The sequence below is a fragment of the Phyllobates terribilis genome, unplaced genomic scaffold, assembly GCF_046119375.1.
Source record: "Phyllobates terribilis strain yellow unplaced genomic scaffold, ASM4611937v1 Scaffold_4__5_contigs__length_816908805, whole genome shotgun sequence".
Lineage (NCBI taxonomy): Eukaryota > Metazoa > Chordata > Amphibia > Anura > Dendrobatidae > Phyllobates > Phyllobates terribilis.
The window spans coordinates 390,032,433-390,060,428 of NW_027362764.1; positions in this window are offsets into that span (position 1 = coordinate 390,032,433).

The following is a 27,996-nucleotide window of genomic DNA, read 5'->3' on the forward strand; positions in this document are numbered from 1 at the left end:
TCACGGGCAGAACCCCGTCTGGAGTCACCACGTGACCTAGATACTCAATCTGACTCTGTAACAATTGGCACTTCTTTGGTTTTATTTTTAGGCCATAACAACTGAGCCGCTGGAAAACTTGACATAACTTCTCAAGATGGTCTTCAAATGAGGCCCCGAACACCGCAATGTGATCTAGGTATATCAGGACTGATTCAAAATTTAGATCACCTAAGCAATGTTCCATCAGGCGCTGAAAAGTTCCCGGGGCGTTAGTGAGCCTGAAGGGCATCCGTTTGAATTCAAAGAGCCCCATTGGTAGGACAAACGCCGTTTTGGCTCGATCTTTTTCGGCCATTGGTACCTGCCAATAGCCACTTACTAAATCCAACGTCGAGAAATATTTGGCCCGACCCAATGCCGTCAGAGACTCTTCTATGCGAGGTAATGGTTATGCGTCCCTCACCGTGTGAGCGTTCAATTTGCGATAGTCCACTCAAAACCGAAGGGTCCCATCCTTCTTCCACACCAAGACCACAGGGGGCGCCCAGGGGCTCTGGCTTTCTTGGATCACTTGGTTGTCAAGCATACTGGCCACCATGCGCTTCACCTCTTGATAGAGCGTTGGGGGGATTTGACGATAACGTTCCCTAATAGGAGGAGTATCCCCTGTGGGAATCTCATGCTCATTCGTCCGAGAACAACCGAAATCCTCCGCATGTCACGAAAAGGTCTCTTTATGTTCCCACAAGACCTTCTCCAGCTGCTCCAATTACACGGGGGTCAGTTTCTCCTGATCCACTCCCATCTGGTCCATGATCACACGACCATTCCATTTTTCGGTAGGAGATTCGGTCTGGCCTACTTAGACCGCGAATGTCCAGGAAGACTGTTCATCTGGGCGAAGTTCAAACACTGTCTTATCAGGCACCTTCCCTGCAGGCACAAACAATACAGCCAGAATGGTCCCAGCAGGAATTGTAACAGCCTCATCTAAAAAGTAGATACATCTGACTGGCACCCGTCCATTCTTCACAATCGCCAGAGACCGGGCCACATGCGCCTTGGCGAACGAGGACTTCTCTGGGGCTGGCTCGATGAGTACTTCAAGCCCATTTAGTCTCTGCGCAGCCCCCACCGGTAGCATTAAGAGTTCTTCATACCGGGGCGCTAGCGAGATAGTAGTCCGCGATGGCACTCGGACCAGGCCCACCCGACCCCCAGGGACCGCACTCTTCAGGAGATCGCAATTCAGCACTTGACGGTGTAACATTCTCTGGGTGGGTCGATGGTGGGTAGCACGCGCCCAGTATCAGGGTACCTCACTGGCATACATCTGATGATTTAAATCTCGCTGAACGTTCATTCCGAGCGTCACCTCCATCCCTCTTCTGGGAGGGTAGTCCACCAGCACTATCCCTTTCTGACCCAGCTCTTGACCAAACATTTTCAGTTGCATCCACACGATCTCCTTCACCGTCAGTTGGTCATTGCTAGCGGCTGTAAGCCTTATCACTCGGCCGTCCTTGGGAACCACGAGATGACTGAAGTGCCTTTCGTACACCTCTAAGGGCATTATGGCACATTCGGATCCTGTGTCGACCAAGCATCTCATCTTCCGCCCTTCAAACTCTGCTTCCAGCACTGGACTGCATGCGAACAAATCTTGTTCTTCCCGTCGAGGGCTTTGTGGAGGGTGGGCCACTGCTGCTCGCCCTCTCATGGCAGCAGCTGGGAGTTTAACGCCGGTGAAGGAGGATCCGGGGCTGCAGACATCTGGCAGTACTGGGAGATGTGTCCCTGACGCCCACACCTCCAGCAGGTGACTGCTCCTCATGGACGAGAACTTGGATCATTCGAGGGGGGTGACCTGGCAGACTGTGGAACCACCATTCCAGAGGACTGGGCGGGTGGCCCTTCCGTAGGAGTAGGGACCGGCCCAGCTCTGAGTTTAGACACCTCCAGCTTTAGCTCCTTCAGTTCGGCACGCAGAGCCTGTGCAAAGTTTACCAGTCCGCCCCCTCCTGAAACTGGCGCCAGACCTCCTTCCCGCTGTGCACTGTCCACTTCCCCCTCGGCCACCAGAGTAGACTCTTCCTCCATCTCCACCGCGGCCCGATAAATCTGCCAGAAGGATAATTCCGGGGTATCTCGGGACATCTCCATCAGTTTGTCTCGAAGGAGTCTATTGGCTAACCCAGTTATGAATTGATCCCGGAGTAAGCGGTCTACCTCTCGGAATGCCCCCATGGCCCCTGGGTTTAGTCGCTGCACCTCATTCAACGTTTCCTGTAAAATGTTCGAGTACTGCATCAAAGTCTCACATTCCCTTTGGGGCCGATTGAAAAACAAGGAACGAAGCTAGGCCACACGAGCCCGGCCTCCTGAACTTCCCTCTAACAGCTCCAAGATTTTTTCTAACGTGCTCCTCTCTGACTCTGGACGTACCATCACCATCCGCCTAGCGTCACCCTCTAGTGCATTTAATGCCAACTCTGCCCGTAATGCGGGGGCCAGATTACACATCCGCAGCACACTTCGAACCCTCTCAGCCCAATCCTGCAACGGCATGTTGCGCCCGTCGTATTTCGGCATGTGCTGGAGTACAGCTCCAACCGGCACATATCCTCCCACAGTCGTCACGGCTGCCAGGGGTTCCGCTACCAGCGGGGGGGGGGCTGCTGGTGAGGCAGAGTCATTTCTTCCCTCGCCTCCGTCCATGACAAGCACTGGATCTTGCCGACTATGCCAAAAATGTAATGACCGGAGGTCCGAGAGAGATCCAGTGTAATGCACGAGCCCGGACTGACTGGCGTGTGCGTGATTAGTGATTCCACTGTGCCTTGAACCGGAGAGTGCCTGGAGGGGCGTAACTAAGTATCTGCCCGATTCGACCAAGGTCGCACGATGGCATACGACGCCAGTGCACCAGGGAGGAACCGAGTAGAGGGACCAGGTGCCACTCCAGGTCAGACCCCGGACACGGATGTTGACTCACACCGGGGAATACAGGAACAGGCAGGCTAGAGCGCAGGCTGGGTAGGGTCCAGTACAGACTGGGAGACGGGTTCAGAGCCGCAGATGCGGTAATCAAGCAGAGCAAAGCGAAAACGCAGACGCTGTAGACAAGGCTGAGCAGAACGAAACCGCAGATGCGGTAGACAAGGCTGAGCAAAGCGAAACCGCAGACGCGGTAGACAAGGCTGAGCAGAGCAAAACCGCAGACGCGGTAGACAAGGCTGAGCAGAGCAAAACCGGAGACGCGGTGGACAGGGCTGAGCAGAGCAAAACCGCAGACGCGGTGGACAGGGCTGAGCAGAGCAAAACCGCAGATGCAGTGGACAGGGCTGAGCAGAGCAAAACCGTAGACGCGGTGTACAGGTCTGAGCAGAGCAAAACCGCAGACGCGGTGGACAGGGCTGAGCAGAGCAAAACCGCAGACGCGGTAGACAAGGCTGAGCAGAGCGAAACCGCAGACGCGGTAGACAAGGCTGAGCAGAGCGAAACCGCAGACGCGGTAGACAAGGCTGAGCAGAGCGAAACCGCAGACGCGGTAGACAAGGCTGAGCAGAGCGAAACCGCAGACGCGGTAGACAAGGCTGAGCAGAGCGAAACCGCAGTCGCAGTAGACAAGGCTGAGCAGAGCGAAACCGCAGACGCGGTAGACAAGGCTGAGCTGAGCGAAACCGCAGATGCGGTAGACAAGGCTGAGCAGAGCGAAACCACAGACGCGGTAGACAAGGCTGAGCAGAGCGAAATCGCAAGTGCGGTGGACAAGGCTGAGCGGGCAGGAACCGCCGAAGCGGTAAGTAAGACAGGACAGAGATAAATCGCCGAAGGGGTAAACAAAGACAAAGCGAAGGGGACAGGGCTCTGTTCACAGGGAACAGACTGGAAAAGAAAGGCAGAACCAGATACACACAAGGTACTTGCAAAGAAGTAGCGAAAGGACTCCATCTCACAAACGGAAGTACAATGACAACGAGTAGAAGTTAGGTGCAGGTTCAGACTCTACAGAAAAAGGGAGCAAACGGACACAAAGACAAAACAGATAAGAAGCTAGGAGACAGTTCAGACAAGAACAGTTACTGCAACAAAATGCAGGAACGAGCCTAGGTAAAGCCAAGTGCTGGTTCAGACACTGCAGAAAAAGGGAGCAAACGGACATAAAGACAAAACAGGTAAGAAGCTAGGAGACAGTTCAGACAAGAACAGTTACTGCAACAAAATGCAGAAACGAGCCTAGGTAAAGCCAAGTGCTGGTTCAGACACTGCAGCAAAAGGGAGCAAACGGACATAAAGACAAAACGGGTAAGAAGCTAGAAGACAGTTCAGACAAGAACAGTTACTGAAGCGAGATACAGGAGCGAGTCTGGGTATGCGGCCCATAGAGGGCGGGACGAACAGGCTAAGAGCGAGCTCTGGAATTACAGCCTCAAGGAAAGGCAGAATAACAGCTGGCTAGAGTGCACAGACAGGACACAGTTCAGACACGGGAGCTGATACCGCAAGGCAGGAAACATAGACAGGACCTGGCACATCAGTGACAAGAAGACAACTGACAGAACAAGATGCTCAGGCAAGGATTCCAAGGAGGAGCTGTTTTAAATACCAGGTGACAGACAGCAATAGGCTGAGGTCGCATTAGGGGTGTGTCTGCAGCAGCAACAAGAAACAGGAAGTTCAGTGGGCGTCGCCCTAAGCAGCCAGAGCAGAGCAAAGCAGACAGTATGGAAAGAAGCCAGAGTGGCAGTCTGGTATGGAAATCAAGTGCGCGCTCTTGCACAGTGGGAGATGGACCACTATGCAAGGACGCCGCCAGGTATGTTACATCCAGTGAGTCACAAACTGAGACAGAGACAGAAATAAACAACATTTTCTTTACTAAAACAGGGATTAGACTAAAATTCAGTATTGAATGAATTAGTCTCAGGTTCTGCCTGGGACACTGTCTCTACTAAATACACACAATCAGGAAAAGCTGAAATCAATGTGCCAATCTCAAAGTTTCCAGCTTATGTGAATTATTCTAGTGATCTGGAACAATTTTACCTAAACACAGTGTCAGACTAGTTAGGGCAGTCTATAGGGACCCCCTGAGATGGCACACTGAATACAATCCTACCACTATAACAATAGTAATGCATGAAACTATACCAATTGCTCTTATACCCTTATTATCAGAATACCCGGGTATCTTAAAGTTATGGTACCGTTAACCTCAGATGCAGTCTATCACAGGCCTGTGAATCGCGGTGGCTGCAGCTAGTCCCGGCAAACTTTGGCTCCAAAACAAAAGCAAAGTTCACAAAAACAGCAAAATTCCTTGTCTTGTTGGCCGATGCCGAGCCCACACGCCGGGGACTTTAGTCCTGTAGCCTCAGATTAAGGTCTGGGAAGATCTCTTCACAAAGTCTTGTCAATATCCTCTCAGTGGAAATGGCACCAGAAACCTTCTTTCCTCCAGAAGTCTCTCACTCTTATCCAGTACACCAACCATGTGCTCCATCGCAGAAATGGACTCCTAAGTCCCTTAATTTTCACTCGACACGTGACTCCTTCAGCACAAAGTCTCTAATCCACTTATCATGGACTTTCACAAAACTCCACAGAGCCACACAGCTTTCCCAGCTCAGCACTTGTTCTTAAACAGAGAAAGGGGTAAACAAACTCCACAGGGAAGAGTGTAAAGACAGCTCCTTCTCACAGACTTCCTGCCTAGACTGTCACATATCAGACACTCTTAGAACACACACAGTTTCTTGCACTACCCCTCCTCTAAGTTCAGCCAAGCAAAAGTCACAGGGTCCTAGTGCTCTCCTGCTGTTATCACATTTCACACTCTCACAGACTGTTCATGTCTTTGTCAGTGGGCAAACATACAAAAACAGCAAGGTATCAAATACTTATTTCCCCCACTGTATCTATCTATCTATCCATATTGTGAGGCAATGACCGTGATCGTTTATGAGGGACATTATAAGTCCCCCAGAATGTGTACAGAGACCTATTAAATCCTTTGGAGTCCAATTGCAGGCACAAACACAGCTGTGGCTGCAATGCAGGAATGAAGGTGAGCATTGACCTGGTCAGGCTAGCTGGCAAAGGCAGATTAAGTAAAACCCAGCAGGGACTTCATTTCTTGGAGGAGGTCACAGGAGGCAGTGGGGCGGCCTCCTCCCTCCAACCCGGATTTTCCAGTGGCTCTTGCCACAGGTCCTTTAAAAACCCTGCATTAATGATTAGTGTTGTTCAGTGTTGGGACCTGCTAGGAACATAGCAGGAAAGCTTGGCAGGCCTGTGTGTAGCTGAACCTATGCCTGGGAAGGCTCTGCACCCGTCAGGCTCTGAGCAGCCCAGTACGGCCGTTGCCCACGGCAACCGTTTTTATGGACTTATGTTAACCCAGCTGCGAACCGGAGGACTTTCTGTTTTACTTGTGAGTGCTGAATAAAAGCTGCTTATGTTGGACTTGCTTGGGTCACTGCCTCAGTTACTGCACGGTGTGAACACCGCCGCCTTATAATATATATACATACAGTACAGACCAAAAATTTGGACACACCTTCTCATTTAAAGATTTTTCTGGATTTTCATGACTATGAAAATTGTACATTCACACTGAAGGCATCAAAACTATGAATTAACACATGTGGAATTATATGCTTAACAAAAAAGTGTGAAACAACTGAAAATATGTCTTATATTCTATGTTCTTCAAAGTAGCCACCTTTTGCTTTGATGACTGCTTTGCACACTCTTGCCATTCTCTTGATGAGCTTCAAGAGGTAGTCACCGGAAATGGTCTTCCAACAATCTTGAAGAAGTGCCCAGAGATGCTTAGCACTTGTTGGCCCTTTTGCATTCAGTCTACGGTCCAGCTCACCCCAAACCATCTCAATTGGGTTCAGGCCTGGTGACTGTGGAGGCCAGGTCATCTGGCGTAGCACCCCATCACTCTCCTTCTAGGTCAAATAGCCCTTACACAGCCTGGAGGTGTGTTTGGGGTCATTATCCTGTTGAAAAATAAATGATGGTCCAACTAAACGCAATCCGGATGGAATAGCATGCCACTGCAAGATGCTGTGGTAGCCATGCTGGTTCAGTATGCCTTCAATTTTGAATAAATCCCCAACAGTGTCACCAGCAAAGCACCCCCACACCATCACACCTCCTCCTCCATGCTTCACGGTGGGAACCAGGCATGTAGAGTCCATCCGTTCACCTTTTCTGCGTCGCACAAAGACACGGTGGTTGGAACCAAAGATCTCAAATTTGGACTCATCAGACCAAAGCACAGATTTCCACTGGTCTAATGTCCATTCCTTGTGTTCTTTAGCCAAAACAAGTCTCTTCTGCTTGTTGCCAGTCCTTAGCAGTGGTTTCCTAGCAGCTATTTTACCATGAAGGCCTGCTGCACAAAGTCTCCTCTTAACAGTTGTTGTAGAGATGTGTCTGCTGCTAGAACTCTGTGTGGCATTGACCTGGTCTCTAATCTGAGCTGCTGTTAACCTGCGATTTCTGAGGCTGGTGACTCGGATAAACTTATCCTCAGAAGCAGAGGTGACTCTTGGTCTTCTTTTCCTGGTGTGGTCCTCATTGGAGCCAGTTTCTTTGTAGCGCTTGATGGCTTTTGCAACTGCACTTGGGGACACATTCAAAGTTTGCCCAATTTTTCTGACTGACTGACCTTTATTTCTTAAATTAATGATGGCCACTCGTTTTTCTTTACTTAGCTGCTTTTTTCTTGCCATAATACAAATTCTAACAGTCTATTCAGTAGGACTATCAGCTGTGTATCCACCTGACTTCTGCTCAACACAACTGATGGTACCAACCCCATTTATAAGGCAAGAAATCCCACTTATTAAACCTGACAGGGCACACCTGTGAAGTGAAAACCATTTCCGGTGACTACCTCTTGAAGTTCCTCAAGAGAATGGTAAGAGTGTGCAAACCAGTCATCAAACCAAAAGGTGGCTACTTTGATGAACCTAGAATATAAGACATATTTTCAGTTGTTTCACACTTTTTTGTTAAGTATATAATTCCACATGTGTTATTTCATAGTTTTGATGCCTTCAGTGTGAATGTACAATTTTCATAGTCATGAAAATACAGAAAAATCTTTAAATGAGGTGTGTCCAAACTTTTGGTCTGTACTGTATATATATATATGTATATATACATATATAAATTTTCCTCTCGTTATAATCTTAGATGCTCTCGTATCTTTGTCTGCCATACATTTGTATAGATATATATTGACATTTGTGATTATCACTCAGATCTGTGTTCGCTTTTTCATCTGGTTGATTTTTCCCACCCTACTAAATATAATGCTTGATTAATAAAAATTGTAATTAATATTACTCACTTATTATGGACTCTTATTGTCGGATTTTCTTTTTCTTTTTGTTTTTTTACTTTTTGTAGGGCTCTGAAGAGATTAAGCAGGTGCTGTCCTGTGACTGCAAAGAAAAGTCAAGAGGCATGGAATTTTAAATGAAAAGGTGACATTAAAACATCTTAAATAAGTTTTATTGGATTTTATATAGATAGATTTTCATTATATTAGGTAATCAATGCTTCATTATTTGAGATGCCATCACTGGGATCCACTGTGGTCAATAGAATGAAAAGATTGTAACTCCCAAATTGCTATACCGGACAAATTGATGTACAGTTGAAACCATAAGTTTACATACACTATATAAAAAGACACATATGCGTGTTTTTCTCAATATTTGACATGAAATCAGAATAAACCTTTCTCCTTTTAGGTCAATTAGGATTACCATAATTTTCAATATTTGCCAAATGCCAGAATAATGAGAGAGAGATAGAGAGAGAGAGAGAATGTTTTAAGGCATTTTTATAACTTACTGCAAAGTCAAAAGTTTGCATAAATTTCATTAGTATTTGGTGCCATTACCCTTAAACTGAATGACTTGGGTCAAACATTTGGGATATCCTTCCACAAGCATTTCACAATAGTTTGGGCCCATTCCTCCTGACCAAACTGGTGTAACTGGTTTGTAGGTCGCCTTGCTCGCACCTGCCTTTTCAGCTTTGCCCATAAATTTTCAATAGGATTGAGATCAGGGCTTTGTGATGGTCACTCCAAATTATTGACTTTATTATCCTTAAGCCACTTTGTTACCATTTTGTCAGTATGCTTAGGGTCTTTATCCATTGGAAGACCCATTTCCACCCAAGCTTTAACTTCCTGGCTGATGTCTTGACATGTTGCTTCATTATTGCCACATCAGGAAAACAAAACATAGCCTCTTCCTAGCACAACAAGGTATAACTGAACAAAAACTCAAAATAACCAGTCCATACAGAATGGCCTCAGATGTTTAAATAAAGTGCTTTTCTCTGCCTCAAGCAGAGTCTGAGCAGTAGTGTTGAGCCACCCCCGTAGTGTTCGGGTTCGGTTCGGTTCGTCGAACACTGGGATGTTCGATGAACTGTTCGTCGAACTGTTCGTCGAACACCTTAGAACACCGTCGAACACCGTTAAAACCAATGGCAGGCAAACAAAAACACATAGAAACACATAGAAAACACCTACAAAGGTGTCCAAAAGCTGACAAACTGCTCAGAAGACGCTCTCTTTAAAATAGCTGGCCGACAATTCAGCAGCGGCATACACCGGTACACGACAATTTAGACAAGAAGGAATAGAGCATCACACATAGATTAGATAGATAGAAACATGTCAGTCACATATATAAGAAGTACAGTGACAGTGTTGGTTACTGTACTTGTCATTTAGTGTAAAGGATTTATTTAAAAAAATAATAGTGTTTTCATGCACTGTTTCTTTAAAGAAGCCGGCCGGCAATTCAGCAGCGGTACCCGACAATTTATAACAGAAAGAATAGAGCATCACACATAGATTAGATAGATAAAAACATGTCAGTCACATATATAAGAAGTACAGTGACAGTGTTGGTTACTGTACTTGTCATTTAGTGTTAAAATAAAGGATTTATTAAAAAAAAAATTGGCGTGGGGTTCCCCGTAATTTTAGTCTCTAGCGGAGGTTAAGCAGACGGCTGGGGCAGATGTTTGAAGCCTGGGAAGGGGGTAATACCCATGGAGCTTTCCAGGCTACTAATATCAGCCCCAGCTGAATACCTAGCCTTTACTAGCTATTAAAATGGGGGACCCCCCCAAAAAAATGACCTTGGGTCTCCCCTATCAGCTGGGGGCTGATATTAATAGCCCAGGAAGGGTGCCATGAATATTGGCCCCCTCCCAGGCTAGAAACACCAGCAGTCAGCCGTCCCAGAAATGGCGCATCCATAGGATGCGCCAATTCTGGCACTTAGCCTCGCTCTTTCCACTGCCCTGTAGCGGTGGCAGTGGGGTAATAGGGTTGGGGTTGATGTCAGCTTATAATGCCAGCTGACATCAAGCCCAAGTTAGTAATGGAGAGGCATCTATAAGACACCCCCATTACTAACCCCATAGTCAAAGTTAAAAAAAAACACAAACACCCAGAATAAAGTCCTTTAATTGAAATAAACACACAATTCTTTATTGTTCTAAATTAAACCATACTTATCATCACGCCCATTCCAGCTGAAGCCAACGATCTCCTGCAATAAAAGAAAAATAATAAAGCAACATCATCTTTACCTTTCGATGGTTCCCAGGACAGCTCCAGCTCTGCTACATCGAGATGACAGGCTGGACCGCAGCAGAACGCTGCCATCCAGCCTGTCATCCCGCAAACACTGAGAAGCGCAGGCATGCTTGCACTCCTCAGTGTCTGGCTGTGTCCGGCATCCAGTTGAGCCGACAATGAACTCAGCTCACCTCATGCACGTCACTGACAGCGTGGGAGAATTCTCCTGCGCATGCGGTGAGCGTGAGAGAATTCTCCTGCTGAAGCGCTGAGAGCAGGAGAATTTTCCCACGCTGTCAGTGACGTGCATGAGGTGAGCTGAGTTCATTGGACATGACCTCGGCTCATCTGGTTGCTGTCACAGCCTGACACTGAGGAGCGCAATCAAGCCTGCACTTCTCAGTGTCTGTGGGATGACAGGCTGGATGGCAGCTTTCTGCTGCGGTCCAGCCTGTCATTTCGATGTAGCAGAGCTGGAGCTGTCCTGGGAACCATGGAAAGGTAAGGATGATGTTGCTTTATTATTTTTCTTTTATTGCAGGAGATCGTTGGCTTCAGCTGGAATGGGCGTGACGGTAGGTATGGTTTAATTTAGAACAATAAAGAATTGTGTGTTTATTTCAATTAAAGGACTTTATTCTGGGTGTTGTGTTTTTTTTAAAATACTTTACTAGAAATTCATGGCGGTCAGGTCTAATATTGGCGTGACCCTATGAATTTCGGGCTTAGGGCCAGCTGATAATGCCAAGCTGGCGCTAACCCCTTTATTACCCAGTGAGCCACCGCACCAGGTCCCTGGATGAGTTGGGTACAGCGCCAGAAGATGGCGCTTCTATGAACGCGCCATTTTCTGGGGTGGCTGCGGACTGTAATTTGCAGCGGGTGGGGCCCAGAAAGCTTGGGCCTCCCTGCGCTGCAGATTCCAGCCCCCAGCTGCCTAGTTATACCTGGCTGGACACAAATATAGTGCGAAGCCCCACTTCAATTTATTTTAATTATTTCATGAAATAATAAAAAAAAAAGGTCTTCCCTATATTGTTGTGTCCAGCCAGGTACAAATAGGTAGCTGGTGGTTGGGGGCAGCCCGTTCCTGCCTGCTGTACCTGACTGGACACAAATATAGTGCGAAGCCCCACGTCAATTTTTTTTTAATTATTTCATGAATTTCCTGAAATTATTTTAAAAAAATTGACGTGGGGCTTCGCACTATATTTGTGTCCAGCCAGATACAGCAGGCAGGAACGGGCTGCCCCCAACCACCAGCTGCCTATTTGTACCTGGTTGGACACAACAATATAGGGAAGCCCTATTTTTCTTAATTATTTCATGAATTTCATGAAATAATTAAAAAAAAATTACGTGGTGCTTCGTTGGCTTCAGCTGGAATGGGCGTGATGGGCGGAAGTAAGTCAGCAGCTGATCCCCCCCACCCCAGGTCTTTCAGCTGCTTGTAAAACCTGGCCCTATAATCCGGGCTCATTAACCAACTCCCATCACTATGTGTGGCTTGGCACCTTGAGGACACATACCTCCCATCCATGACCTGTCCGGTTGCAACCTTACATACCACCCCCTGCCCAAAGCCAAGGGGCTTGGCACCTTCTGCCACCATACAATAGACCATTGATAGGGCATCAGCATTCCCATGTTGTTTCCAAGGATTATGCTCTACCAGGAAACTAAAATCTTGTAGGGCTAGGAACCACCTAGTTACTCGGGCATTTTTCCCCTTCTTTCCTCGCATCCACCTCAGTGGGACATGGTCCGACACTAACCTAAACCTTCTGCCTAACAGGTAATACCTCAGAGTGTCCAATGCCCACGTGATGTCTAAAGATTTTTTTTTCACAATGGAGTAGTTCTTCTCACACGTGGACAGTTTCCGACTGAGGTACATTATCGGGTGTTCCTCTCCGTTAATATCCTGGGACAAGACTGCTCCCAGCCCGACATCCGATGCGTCCGTCTGGACCACAAACGCTTTGGAGAAGTTGGGTGCCACCAAGACTGGCTGTTTACAGAGGGCGAGTTTTAATTCCTGGAAGGCCGATTCTGCCTCCGGGGACCACTTAGCCATAGCCGACTTCATTCCTTTCAGATGATCCGTCAGCGGGGCTGCTATCAGGGCAAAGTTAGGGACAAATCTTTGATAGTAGCCCAAGATGCCTAGAAATGCCCTGATCTGCGTCTTCGAGAGGGGCTGTGGCCAGTTCAGGATCCCCTCGACCTTATTTATTTGTGGTTTTATTTCCCCTCTACCAACCACGTAGCCCAGATACTTGGCTTCCTCCATCCCCATAGCACATTTCTTTGGGTTGATGGTAAAGCCTGCCTTCCTTAGGGCGTCAAGTATGGCTTGAACTTTGCCAAATTACTTTCCCAGTCCTGGCTGTATATGACGATGTCATCTAGGTAGGCCACTGCATACTTTTTGTGGGGTCCTAAGATCCGGTTCATGGCTCTCTGGAAAGTGGCCAGAGCTCCCTGCAACCCAAACAGCATCCTGATGTATTGATAACATCCGTCTGGCATCGAGAAGTCCGTCTTCTCCTTGCCGTCTTTGGACAGGGGAATTTTACAATATCCTTTGGTGAGGTCCAGGTTGGTGATGTACCGAGTGGGTCCTAGCCTTTCAATAAGCTCATCTACTCTAGGCATTGGGTAGGCGTTGAACTTCGAGACCTCGTTCAGCTTCCTATAGTCATTGCAAAACCACCATTTCCTATCTGGTTTCGGCACTAAGACTATAGGACTGGACCAGCCACTCTTGGACTCCTCAATGACTCCCAGGTTAAGCATCCGCTTCACCTCTTTCGAGATCACCTCTCTGCGGGCCTCTGGGATCCGATATGGTTTTAGGTTGACACAAACATGAGGTTCTGTGAGTACTTCATGCTCTATGACCTGAGTGAGTACTGGCAACTCCCAAAACTGGTCTTTATTTCTCTGCAACAGCTCCGGAACATTGCTGTTTCTGTGAGCAGGACAAGGTGTCTGCAATCTTAACATCTTCCACTTTGACTTTAGACTTGGCTACCAGACAAGGAGCTTTTACAGGCTATCTGTCCTGCCCCGAATTAAGCAGGTTAACATGGTAAATTTGGTAGGGCTTCCTCTTCTCCGGTTGGTGGATTTTATAGTTGAAGTCCCCAACTTTCTCTACCACCTCATATTGGCGCTGCCACTTTTCCAGGCAATTGCTCTCCACTGACACAAATACTTGGTCTCCTGGGTTGAACTGTCTCACTTTGGCTGACTTATTATACACCCTGGCCGTGCCTCCTGTGCCTTGAGGAGGTGCTCCTTCGCAATGGGCATCACGTTGGCAATCTTTTCTTGCATCTGGGCAATATGCTCCACCACGCTCCTATAGGGAGTGGTCTCAGCTTCCCAGGACTCTTTTGCGATATCCATGAGTCCTTGAGGGTGTCTGCCATAAAGTAGTTCAAACGGGGAAAAGCCTGTGGAAGCTTGTGGAATTTCCCTGATGGAGAACAACAGATAGGGAAGCAGACAGTCCCAATTTCAGCCATCCTTCTCCACTGCTTTCCTCAACATTGCCTTCAAGGTTTTTTTAAACCTCTCCACCAGTCCATCCGTTTAGGGATGGTACACTGAGGTTCTAAGTGTGCAATCTATAGTATCTTGCACAATTCCCTTATGACCTTTGACATAAATGGAGTCCCTTGGTCCATTAAAATCTCTTTAGGCAACCCCGTTGTGGAAAATATATGGACTAACTCCTGGGCTATACACCTGGTGGAGGAGTTTCGTAGTGGTATGGCCTCCGGATACAGTGTAGTATAATCCAATACCACTAGGATATACTGATGCCCTCGGGCGGACTTGACCAGGGGCCCCACTAAATCCATTGCTATGTGCTCAAATGAGACCTCGATGGCAGGTAGCAATACTAAGGGACTGCGGAAGTGGGCCACCGAGGAGGTTAGCTTGTATGTGGGGCAGGAACGACAATATCTCATTATCTCTGTAGCATTCTGGCTAGTAGAATCTCTGGAGAATCCTTTCCTGAGTCTTATCTGAGCCCAGGTGACCACCCAACACATGGAAATGAGCCAAGTCTAGTACCCTGCGTCTATAGTGCCCTGGTACTAGCAACTGCTCTATTACCTCACCCCTTGGCTTGGTTACTCTGTACAGAAAATCCCCATTCACAGTAAAATGAGGGAACCAACTGTCGGCCCCTGGCTCCTGAGGCATTCCATTTAACATGGAAACATTTTCGAAAGCCCCTTTCAAAGTTAAATTCCTGAGTTGGGCAGTTCCAAAGTTTCCCTGGGACACCTCCAGCTCAGGGATATCGACCTCAGGGGATGCTACCTCATCCTCATCGCCCATCAAAACAAAGAGGAATTCTGGGTAAAGTGCTGCATTATCGATCAACACTCACAAGCATATTAACCCTATTAAGCACCATTATTGAGTCATGAAAAGATCCAGGCAAATAATCATAGAAAAATCAATAAAGATTTTATTAAATATTAAACATTTAAACACAAGTTAAAAAGAGTTGTTCTAAATAGCAACAACACATGAAAATAATTCCTCTCTAATAGTAAATGCAGAGGTCAAAGTATAGGCTTACAGCTAATGTGGTGTTAAAGGCACATGTTAAACAAGGGGGAAAGTTAGTAATTAGTGTTGAGCGAGCATGCTCGACACTGCTCGTTACTCGCCCGAGCATCTCGCTACTCGGGATGTTCGGCGAGCACCGAGCATTTCCGGGTTACTCGGGCGGGAGCTCGAGTCTCCGCCCTGCATGTTTGGTGCTCTTTACAGAGCCAATGAACATGCAGGGATTGCCAGCCAGTCACTGTAATGCCGCAGTCATGTTGGCTGTGGGCATTACAGTGATTGCCTGGCCGCACAGCGTCACCTCGAGTATTTAAAACCGGGCGCCGCCATCTTTGACACAGTCGCTCAAGATCAGACAGTGTAGGGTCAGTGCTGCAGAGCTAGGGAGAGATTTATACTGCAAAATAGTTAGTTTAGGGTCTCTAAAGCCTGCCAAATCAAACAAACAGTCCTTCTCAGGACTAATATCCATCCCAGATATCAGGCAGGCGGGCTGTATAGAAGACGCAGTGGTTATACCAACAAACACTGCATTACAGTCCTGTGTGCTCCTGCTGGTCAAATTTCTAGACTTAGCTCCAGGTCTCAGGGGCCAGGAAAAATCCTTTTTTTTTCATCTAAATCCTGTGTTTTTTTTTTTCCTTAGTCAGACTGTACAAATACCCGTCTTAACCTTTTGGTATCCCCCCCCCCCAAAAAAAAAATTGAGTGTGTCACTGACTGTTCAGACACCAACATATCTATTTTAACAAGTCTGGTATACACCAGGAAATTATAATTGTGGTTTTGCAGTTCAAATCTTTGTATTATCCACTTTTTTCTGTTTTTTGCATTAAAAAAAGCATTTTCAGTGTCTCGCTGACTGTTCAGACACCAATATATCTTGTTAAAAGAGTCTGGTGTAGGCCAGAGAACTAGAACTGTGGTTTTCCTCTTCCACGGTTCAAATCTGGGTGTTATCAACCTGCTTGCCTTTTTTCCATAAAAAAAAACAGTTTGAGTATGTTGTGACTGTTCAGACTCTAATATATCTATGTTAACAAGTCTGGTATACACCAGGAAATTACAACTGTGGTTTTGCAGTTCCACAGTTCAAATCTCTGTATTATCCACTTTTTTGTGTTTTTTGCATAAAAAAAAACATTTTCAGTGTCTCGCTGACTGTTCAGAAAACTGTGGTTTTCCTCTTCCACGGTTCAAATCTCCTTTTTATTACCCTTTTGCAATTGATAGTTCGAGTGTAAGCTATTTTACTTCATTTACAATGGGCAACTCGCGTGGCAAGGGACGTTGAACTGGACGTTCTGGTGAGGGTGCGTGCAGACGATGGGGCCGTGGACAAGGTGAAAATGTGCCACAACCAACAGCCATATCTTCTCGCTCCCAGTTCTTGACCGAATTACTAGGGAAGCACACAACAGCACCACTATTGCGAACTGATCAGTGTGAACAGGTTATTAATTGGATAGCAGATAATACTTCCAGTCACCTGGGCCCACCACCTCCGGTCTGTCTTCCTCATGGTCAAGTGTTAGTAGCCGTGAGTCTCGACTGCATACTCCTCCTCACCCTGATGCTCCTTCCTCCCACCATGCCGAGTGTCGTCAGACAGCAACTGATCCCACACTTGGACACTCTGAAGAGCTGTTCACTGGTCCATTTCCAGATTTGTGTCCCTCGCCTGCTCCGCTTGAAGTGGTGGAAGAGGAGATCCCATGTAGCGATGGCCAAATATTTGAACAGCCATGGCCACAGGAAGGCGACGCTGGCAATTTGTCACAAGAGGTGGACGATCATGAGACACAATTGCCACAAAGTGAGGAGGAGGACCGTGGTGTGGAAGTGGAAGAGGAGGAGGTGGTGGATGATCTAGTAACTGACCCAACGTGGCAGGAGGACACGCAGAGCGAGGCCAGCAGCACACAGGGGAAGGGAGGCAGAGTACCCCAACAGGCAGGAAGAAGCAGTGTGGTGGCCGCAGACAGAAGGCGGGCAACAGTTCCCCGTAACACCAATAGGAGGGACGTTGCCAGTACAACGGGTAGGTCTTCCAGAGTCTAGAATTTTTTTAAAGACTCTACTGATAACCCCAAAAAGGCCATTTGTACCACCTGCCAGGCCAGCATCAGCAGGGGTGACAAAACTACCAGCTTGACCACCACCAGCATGATCAGGCACATGACAGTAAAGCACCTGACTTTGTGGGGCGAACCCCATGGTCCACGACCAGTGTCAGCGGGTGTCACCACTGCTTCATCCGCTGTTGTGCATGTAAGAGAACCCCCTGTTGTGAGTGCAAGGCTAACCCCTGTCCATACTGCATGCAAAGATGCCCCCTCCTCTCAGTCTTCACTTGTTATGGCAGTTTCTCAAGAAACAGCCTCAACGTCCACATCCCACCGCAGCGTTCAATTGTCCATATCCTACAGCTTTGAACAAAAGCGCAAATTCGCATCCAATGCCGCACAGGCCACAGTCCTAAATTTGCACATTTCACGACTGCTTGTGTTGGAAATGTTGCCTTTTAGGCTGGTGGAGACGGAATCCTTCCGCAACCTTATGGCGGTGGCCGTCCCTCGGTACTCGGTCCCCAGCCGACACTATTTTGCCCGGTGTGCCATCCCCGCACTACACAAGCACGTGTCCCAAACCATCTGCCGTGCCCTCAACAACGCAGTTACTGGGAGAGTCCACCTGACAACGGATACGTGGACTAGTGCTTGTGGCCAGGAATGGTACATCTCCCTGACGGCACACTGGGTAAACATAGTGGAAGCCGGGACACATAGAATCATAGAATCATAGAATCATAGAATGGTAGAGTTGGAAGGGACCTCCTGGGTCATCTTGTCCAACCCCCTGCTCAAAGCAGGATTCACTAGATCATCTCAGACAGATGTCTGTCCAGCCTCTGTTTGAAGACGTCCATTGAAGGGGAACTCACCACCTCTCGTGGCAGCCTGTTCCACTCATTAATCACCCTAACTGTCAAAAAGTTTTTTCTAATATCTAATCTGTGTCTCCTCCCATTTAGTTTCATCCCATTGCTTCTAGTCTTTCCTTGTGCAAATGAGAATAAAGATGATCCTTCTACAATGTGACAGCCCTTGACATATTTGTAGACAGCTATTAAGTCTCCTCTCAGTCTTCTTTTTTGCAAGCTAAACATTCCCAAATCCTGCAACCGTTTCTCATAGGACATGGTTTGCAGACCAGTCACCATTCTGGTCGCTCTTCTCTGAACTTGCTCCAGTTTGTCTATGTCTTTTTTAAAATGTGGTGCCCAAAACTGTACACAGTATTCCAGATGAGGTCTGACCAAAGAGGAGTAAAGACCGATAATGACTTCACGTGTTCTAGACTGTATGCTTCTGTTAATACATCCCAGAATTGTATTTGCCTTTTTTGCTGCTGCATCACACTGTTGACTCATGTTCAGTCTATGATCTATTAGTATACCTAAGTCTTTTTCACATGTACTGTTGCTTAGCTCTATTCCTCCCATTCTGTATATGCTTTTTTCATTTTTATTGCCCAGATGTAGTACTTTGCATTTTTCCCTGTTAAAAACCATTCTGTTGGTTGCTGCCCACTGCTCCAGTTTATTTAGGTCTTTTTGAATCCTCTCTCTCTCTTCTCTAGTATTAGCTATCCCTCCTAGCTTTGTGTCATCAGCAAATTTAATCAGTTTACCCTCAATTCCTTCATCTAAATCATTGATAAAGATGTTGAACAATACAGGTCCCAGGACGGAGCCCTATGGTACCCCACTTGAGACAATCATCCAGCTGGATGTGAAGCCATTTACAACCACCCTTTGAGTCCGATCACTAAGCCAGTTATGAATCCACCTAACAGTTGCCTGGTCCATTGCATACTTGGTCATTTTTTCAATAAGGATGGTGTGAGATACTTTGTCAAATGCTTTGCTGAAGTCAAGATATACTATATCTACAGCATTTCCCTGATCCACCCAGTCAGTGATTCTGTCATAGAAGGAAATTAAGTTAGTCTGACATGACTTGTTAGTTACAAACCCATGCTGACTCTGGTTAATCACTTCATTCTTATCCATGTACTTACATACATGTTGTTTAATAATTTGTTCAAAGATCTTTCCTGGTATAGAAGTCAGACTCACCGGCCTATAGTTCCCTGGGTCCACCTTCTTCCCCTTTTTGAAGATAGGAACAACATTTGCTCTTCTCCAGTCTTCTGGGACTTCTCCTGTTCTCCAAGAATTTTCAAAGATTATGGAGAGTGGTTCTAAAATTTCTTCTACGATCTCCTTTAGTACTCTGGGGTGTAATTCATCTGGACCTGGAGACTTGAACTCATTTGTGTTAGCTAAATATTCCCTCACAATCTTTCTGTTTACAGATAACTTGGATTCCTCTATTCCTTTAAAAGGACAGTGAAGATCAGTTGATGTTACATTTTCTTTCTGAGAGAAAACAGATGCAAAATAGGAATTAAAAAGTTCGGCCTTCTCAACATCCTCTCTTACCATTTCTCCATTTTCATCCTGTAAAAATCCTATAGCATCTTTGACTTTTCTTTTACTTTTGACATACCCCCAAAATCCTTTTTTATTGCTTTTGACATCTCTTGCAAGCCTTAATTCAGTCGGACCTTGGGACGGAACACATCCTCCCCACACCGAGAATTGTGGGCCCTATGTAAGTCAGAGTTGCCCCCACAGTGTACAGCTCCTGCGCATCATTCTCCTCCTCCTCATGTTCAGCCTCCATCTCAGATATCACCACATCAGTTACAAGCTAGAAGCACTGCAGCACTGCCTCAGCCAAGCATCAACAGGCTGTGCTGAAAATCATAAGCTTAGGTGATAAACCTCACACTGCTTGTGAGTTTTGGACAGCTGTGAAAGAGCAGGCAAATCTGTGTCTGAGACCGCTGAACCTACATCCAGGCATGGTCGTGTGTGACAATGGCCGTAACCTGGTGGTGGCTCTGGGACGAGGCGAGATCACACACGTACCATGCCTGGCTCATGTGCTTAATGTCGTGGTTCAGCGGTTTCTTAAATCGTACCCAGAGTTGCCAGAACTGCTCGTCAAAGTACGCCGCCTGTCAGCTCATTTTCGGAAGTCGGCTACAGCTTCCGCCGCCCTTGCTGTGTTGCAGCAGCGTTTGCAGATTCCGGCACACCGACTGGTGTGTGATGTCCCCACACGTTGGAACTCTACCCTCCACATGTTGCATAGGATTTGTGAGCAGAAGAAGTTGTGGAGTACCAGCTGCAACAAGGCAGTCGATATTCAGGTCAGACTCCACACATAAGACCTCAGGAGTGGACCTGGATGTCTGACATATGTACCATCCTGACAAACTTTGAGGAGTCCACCAAGATGGTGAGTGGCGATGATGCCATCATTAGCGTCAGCATCCCACTTGTCTGTCTTTTGCAACGCTCTCTGCAGAGAATTAAAGAGGAGGCATTGCAGCCACAGTATGATGAGATGGATCAAGAAGCCATAGCGGGCGATTACACACAGCCCAGCCTCATCTCATCCCAACATGCATTGGGGGACAATGAGGGAGAGGAGGAGGAGGAGGAGGAGGAGGAAGCGCAGGAGCTGGTATCATGCGCTGTAGACGGTAGTACCTGTACAACTGTCATACCGTCGGTTCAGCGTGTTGGGTGACAGTCATTACTGGTTGGTGACACTTTTACACCCCCGCTACAAGGAGAACTTTCACTCTCTTATTCCTGAGGTGGAGAGGTCTACAAAAATGGGGCAGTACCAGAAGGCCCTTGCTGCAGAACTGTTAAAAAAATTCCCATCTGAACACACATGCGGCAGAGGTCACAGTTCGTTGCCCAACCAAGGCGTACAGGCGAGAGAGACCCAACTCCAATCCAGCAGAGGCAGGGGAACACTGTCAACGTTCTGGGACAGTTTTCTGAGACCCACGCAGCTTAAAGGCCCTGAGGCATGGGGTACTCTCACAAGGAGTGGAAAGTTTCAAAAGATGGTGAGGGAGTACCTTGCCGACCGTACCAGCATCCTCCGTGTTTCCTCTGTGCCTTTTAATTATTTGGTGTCCAAGCTGGACACTTAGAATGAACTCGCTCTGCACGCCTTGGAGGTCCTGGCCTGCCCTGCCGCTGGCTTGTTATCGGAGCGTGTTTTTAGTGCCGCTGGGGGAATTATAACTGATAAGCGCACTCGCCTGTCAACTGACAATGCCGACAAGCTGACCCTTATCAAAATGAACAAGGGCTGGATTGGGCCAGACTTCTCATCACCACCAAATGACAGCAGAGTAGCATAAAGTCAAATCCACTGTTTTGTTTCAGGAGGTGTATTCCCATGCACCGCTACACACCCACACATGGGTATACGCTTCCTCATTTCGGCTATTTTTTGCTCTACTCCTTATCCTCAGCCTCCACCACCACATACCAACAGGGTGACCGCGGTCTGTTTTGCCAGCATTGCAAGTTCCTCCGTCCTAATTTTTGGCTGCTTTTGCTTGAAAGGCATAGGCAAAAACTATGGGAGACCCACTCCCCAATATTGGAAATAATGTTTTTAATATGCTGCACTGCATGGCTCTTGTAAGGGGCATTAAAATCGTCTTGTTAAGCTACTGTGACCTCCATGTCTCTTCCACGGGGCATTGTTATTGTCTTTTTATTCACTGCGACCTACACGTCTCTTCCAAGGCGCATTTAAACCATCTTGTTAAGCTACTGCGACCTCTACCACTCTTCCAAGGGGCATTAAAACTGTCTTGTTAAGCTACTGTGACCTCCATGTCTCTTCCAAGGGGCATTAAAACCATCTTGTAAAGCTACTGCGACCTCCACGACTCTTCCAAGGGGCATTGATATTGTCTTTTTATTCCACTGTGACCTACACGTATTTTCCAAGGGGCATTTAAACAGTCTTGTTAAGCTACTGTGACCTCCACCACTCTTCCAAGGGGCATGAAAAGCATCTTGTTAAACCACTCTAACCTCCATGACTCTTCCAAGGGCATTGCATTTCCTCCTAATTTTAGTCAGCTTTTGCTTTTCAGTGCATAGGTGAACACTAAGGGAGACCCACTCCCCAATAATGGGTAGAAGTAGAAGCTTTTTAGTACGCTGTAATCCACATCTGTTTCAAGGGGCATTGCAGTTACTCATAATTTTTGGAAAGCCTTCCATTCACTGCTTAGGCCAACAGTGTACAGGAGACCCAGTTGCTATAAATGGAAAAAATGGTTTAGTTAAGGCCCTCTGACCTCCATGTCCCTTCCAAGGGGCATTGGAGTGCCTCGAAATTTTTGGTAGGCATTGCACTCACTGTATGCCCTATAACTGTGTAGCAGAACCTCTTCTTTTGGTACAGAAATGTATCCTACAAGACATGTGTGGTTGACTGGCCTGATATTGATGTGAATGGTCCATGTTCCTCCTGCTCTCTTTCTCCTTTGCCACGACCTCATCCATCATTCATCACCTGAAGCTTTGTTTTAACGGGAGTCATAGAACTGTGATAGTAGCAGGAAAACATCCAGCAATCCTCGGATGATTTAGGATATGTGCCAAAACGCTGACCACCTCAGGCCTAGCTGCTGCTACATACATGCGCTTGCATTCCAAGGAGCAGAAAGCTAAGGAGATGGATGAACTCATGATCATGAATAATTTACTCGTTGTGCAGGAGGCCGACCACTGCTGCTGTCTACCTTCTGAACTTTGTGTTGAAGCCTGATTGACCCAGGTCTCGCAATCCTTTATGTCTGGAGGACGTGTTGCATCCCAGTGTCCAAATGTGTCCCTGGCCACATTCACTTGTCCACGTGTTTGTGGTTAGGCTGTCCTTCAAATAGGGCCGGCTGGGGACCGTGTATGGACACCCGGCCGCGGGGCGGCTGGGGACCAAGTGAGGTCACCCGGCCGCCCCCTGGCAGTTGGGGACCAAGAGTGGACACCCGGCCACCGGGCGACTGGGGACTGAGTATTGATACCAGGCCCCCGACGCAGCCATGACGTGGTGGCCGGCTTCTGCTTCCACAAGCCTAAAAAGCCTCATTTCAAGTGCAAGCAAGCTAGCAGTATGGTATTGCAGCCTGGGGGTGGGTGGGTGGCAGGCTACACACTTACCCTTGCATTCCAAGAAAACAAAGCAGATGCTAACTTCTATCATCATCATCATGCTCCTCACCTTGGCACTATCAACTCCCCTGATGGAGAAGCCAGGGCCCACCAGAGGAGTCTGGTTGTCTGGTGCTCTCGGCCAATGCTGCCCTAAAGCAGGCCAGGCTAAGAAAAGTGTGAGGAAGGTTACCGGGACAAATAGGGGCGGCTGGGGACCCAGTATGGACCCCCGGCCGCCCCCTGGCGGCTGGGTACCGAGTGTGGCACCCGGCGGCAATGCGGCTGGGGACTGAGTATGGATGCCATGCTACCGACGCAGCCATGACGTGTTGGCCAGATTCCGCCTTCACATGCCAAAAAGGCCCAATTTCAAGTGCAAGCATACTAGCAGTATAGTATTGCAACCTGGGAGTGGGTGGGTGGCAGGCTGCACACTTACGCTTGCATTCCAAGAAAACAAAGCAGATGCTAACTTCTATCATCATCATCATGCTCCTCACCTTGGCACTCTCAACTCTCCTGATGGAGAAGCCAGGGCCCACCGGAGGAGTCTGGTTGTCTGGTGGGCTCAGCCAATATTGCCCTAAAGCACGCCAGGCTAAAAAAAGTGTGGGGAAGGTTACCGGGACAAATAGGAGCGGCTGGGGACCCAGTATGGACACCCGGCCGCCCCTTGGCTGCTGGGGACCGAGTGTGGACACCCGGCCGCCTGAGGACTGAGTATGGATACCAGGCCACCGACGCAGCCTTAACGTAGCGGCCGGCGTCTGCCTCCACAAGCCTAAAAGGCCTCATTTTAAGTGCAAGCAAGCTAGCAGTATGGTATTGCAGCCTGGGGGCGGGTGGGTGGCAGGCTGCATACTTGCGCTTGCATTGCAAGGAATGGAGGAATGGGGGAGGTACAATTGAACACTGCCCTGGGACAAGGACTTGCACGGGGATAGTTGCAAGTATGCATCTTCTGATGCGGCAAGGATCACTTCTGATGGGCACACTTTTAGGCAGTGACCTGGGTGTCAGAGATCCTTCCAGGGGTCTTCCCCATGCTGTTCCCATGTCTTTTCAGCACTGTATGCATGTGTCACACAGCACATGGCCAGATAAGGTTGTAAAATGTTAAAATAACATTTCCCGGTGAATGCATTTGTCACGGTTGAAAGCAATACAAAAGTGCAAAAACGCATAAAAAATGCTACTTGTGAACATAGCCCACGGTGTGGAGGAGTATTTTTGGTTTTGGTTATTTTTATTTTACCTTCTACACAACTCTTTACCCTGGAAAGAATGTTCCTTAACATATTTCACAGGAAAGCACTTTCAGTTTCGTTTTTGAACGTTTTATTGTGAGCCCGTAAAAGTGGCTTAATACCTCTGACCATGTTGTTGACAGCAGTGACCTGGGGGTCAGAAATGCTTCTTGGGGCGATCCCCATGCTGTCCCCATGTCATTTGAGCACTGTCACTATTGTTTTGGGTACTTTTAGGCTTTCTACAGACTGCAAGGGGGTGCCGCCGCAAAAATGCTCAGGTCTCCCATAGACTAACATTGGGCTCGTTGCTCGGGTCAAGCACCCGAGTATCACGGTGAGCTCGGCCCGAGCTACGAGCACCCGAGCATTTTAGTGCTCACTCAACACTATTAGTAACTTAAAGTCAATGGACGGATGACATAATCACCTGTGTGATTGGGCATGGAACTCCTAGTCATAAGTGAATTAGTCCCATATAATTAGTATTACCAGACATCAGTGAGAATGCCCGTACAAGTATTTATCAAGAAGATGCATCACCCCAAGGGTTATGAGCTTAGGACAGTAACATTGGGTAATTATCATAATTCCAACATAATGATTACCTTGCTCACATGCTTCACTACCTGGTTTTCAACCCCTACCTATGTTTCGGTGCTAAACCGCACCTGTTTCAAGGGGGAGATCATCCTCATCGCCCACAAACACACACATGGAAAAACTCGTCCATTTCAGTCTGCGGCGAGATTCCTTCAGGGGTGATCTGGCTGTCGTCCGAGCAACCTGCTTTCCCCCACACTTCCCAGAATAACGCAAAGTCCCGTCCAATTATTATCGGGTGCATCAAGTGTTTAACGACCCCCACTTCCTAAGATGTGGTGCCACAGTCCATGTTTACATCCACCCGGGCCACAGGATAGTTTTTAGAGTCCCCATGGATAAACCAGACACTTATCACCTTTCCAAGAACCAGCCAATGAGGGAGTTTTGAGCTTATCAGGTCCAACAGTCCAGGCACTGGCACCCTGTTTATGGACACTGAGCATGCCTGAGGGCTCTCGCCATGTTGAGGAACCGTGCTGCCGGTGAAGTAGGCAAAACAGGAGCAACGCAGGCCTATGTTGCAGTCTATTGGCTCAAAGTTCATGGGACACCGGGCGACTATATGGCCAGGGGCATGACACCTCCAACAGTGGATGGAATGGGACTGATTACCCAGCTGCAATTCAGCTGCCTCCTGGGACTTTGGACTCCCATCCAGTGAAGATTTAGTCCCCTTCTTTTACGAGCCCCCGAGAGGTGAACTAACCCCTGCTTGACCACCCAGGAAACCCTCTACCACCCAGTACCTCTCTGCTAGGCCCACCAGGTCATCTGCATTTTGGTGATCTCCCTAGGCAACCCAGGATTGAATCGGCTTGGGCAGTGAGTGGATAAACCGATCCATGAACACTCTCTTGACCATCTGGGATGGGGAACAAGTCTCTGGCTGCAACCACTTCTGTACCAGGTAAAAAAGATCAAACATTTGTGACCGAGGATGTTTGTCCCTGTGGAAGTCCCAGAAGTGGACTCATTGTACCCTGACTGCCAGGGTTACACCCAGCCGCACAAGGATCTCCGCCTTGAGCTTGCTATACTCCTTAGCGTCCTGTAAGGCCAGAACAAAATACACCTTCTGTGGTTCCCTGGTCAGATATGGAGCTAGAGCCTCTGCCTAGTCAGTATCTCACTGTCCGCCACCCTGTCAAACAAGGCCAAAAACGCCTCAACGTCATCCCCCAGAGTCATCTTTTGCAACACCCAACACACGGCTTTCCTCACCTGGGTCTTATCGCTTGGCCTGAAGACCTGGAGGTGGTGCGGTTTCTCTGACACGAACGGCCTCCGCGAGGAGCGTCATCTGTTCCTGCTTCTGTCGCTGCTGCTGCAGCTGTTGCTGTTGAATCTGGAATTGCTGTATCAACAATTTGTTGGTCTCCTGCTGAGCTTGCTGCTGATGCATATTCACCTGCATCACTTGCTTTATCAGCTACTCCATGCTGCCGGATGAACCTTGCTTGCTGGCAGCCTTCACCCAGGACATATACGGTTTCCTATAGCAGTCACACTGCCCCTTGGGATTCATGCCCGCACTTCTAGCACCAATTTGTGAATGATCATCTCTGGGTAGATGCAGGTTCACACAGGGATGCCGTCCGCATGTTCAAAAACAAACTGGTGGTTTATTAAGTGTCCATAAACCAGTCAGGAAAACAAAACATAGCAGCCTCTTCCTTGCAAAACAAGGTATAACTGAACAAAAACTCAAAATAACCAGTCCATACAGCACGGCCTCAGCCATTTAAATAAAGTGCTTTTCTCTGCCTCAAGCAAAGTCTGAGCAGCACATGCAAGGCTTGCTCACCTTGCACAACACACTGCAACTGAGACATGCGCAGGTGTCTTAAATCAGGCCTTCCAAGACCTGGACTGGAGGTAAGTGAGCAGCTGATCCCCCCAGCTCTTTCAGCTGCTTGTAAAACCCAGCCCTATAATCCTAGCCCATTAACCACCTCTCAGCACTATGTGTGCTGGAGCCTACATCACCATGGCTTGGCACCTTCTGGACACATACCTTCCATCCACGGCCTGTCCGGCTGCAATCTTACATGACATTTCCCACATGTATACTTTACATCAGCATCATTTTTTAAAAATATTTTTTTTGTTAGGAAGTTAGAAGGGTTAAAATTTGATCAGCAATTTTTCATTCTAACAAAATTTACAAAACCATTTTTTATGGACCACATCAAGTTTGAGGTGACATTGAGAGTAGTGTTGAGCCACCCCCGTAGTGTTCGAGTTCGGTTCGGTTCGTCGAACACCCGTGTGTTCGCCGAACTGTTCGTCGAACTGTTTGTCGAACACCTTCGAACACCATTAAAACCAATGGCAGGCAAACAAAAACACATAGAAACACATAGAAAACACCTTCAAAGGTGTCCAAAAGCTGACAAACTGCTCAGAAGACACAACTAACACATGGAAAAGTGACAAGTACATATAGTCATGCGAAAAGAAAAGAGGTGGAGGAGTAAAAGGAGGGGGAGACACAGATATAGGCATGTCATGCCCTTCTAAAATCCAAAAAGTGAGAAGCCGAGACGGCCAGTCCGCTCCTGCCCGTGCCACCTCCGTGTCGCCGGGTTTGTGCCAGAGCCTCGGTGAACCCTGACGGCCAGCCCCCCTCTCCCAATACTGGTGCCTGTCCGCTGGTGGGTCGAGAGAGCCCCCCTGTGGTGGAGGCAGCTCTAAGCTTTTTAATTTAAATTGTCCCTCTAATTTGAATGAATACACTTTAAATCCATTTACAAGGATCTATTGGAGGGCAAGTCTCATGCCAGCAGCCGCGTAATTCCAGCTCCAGTAGCGTCCAC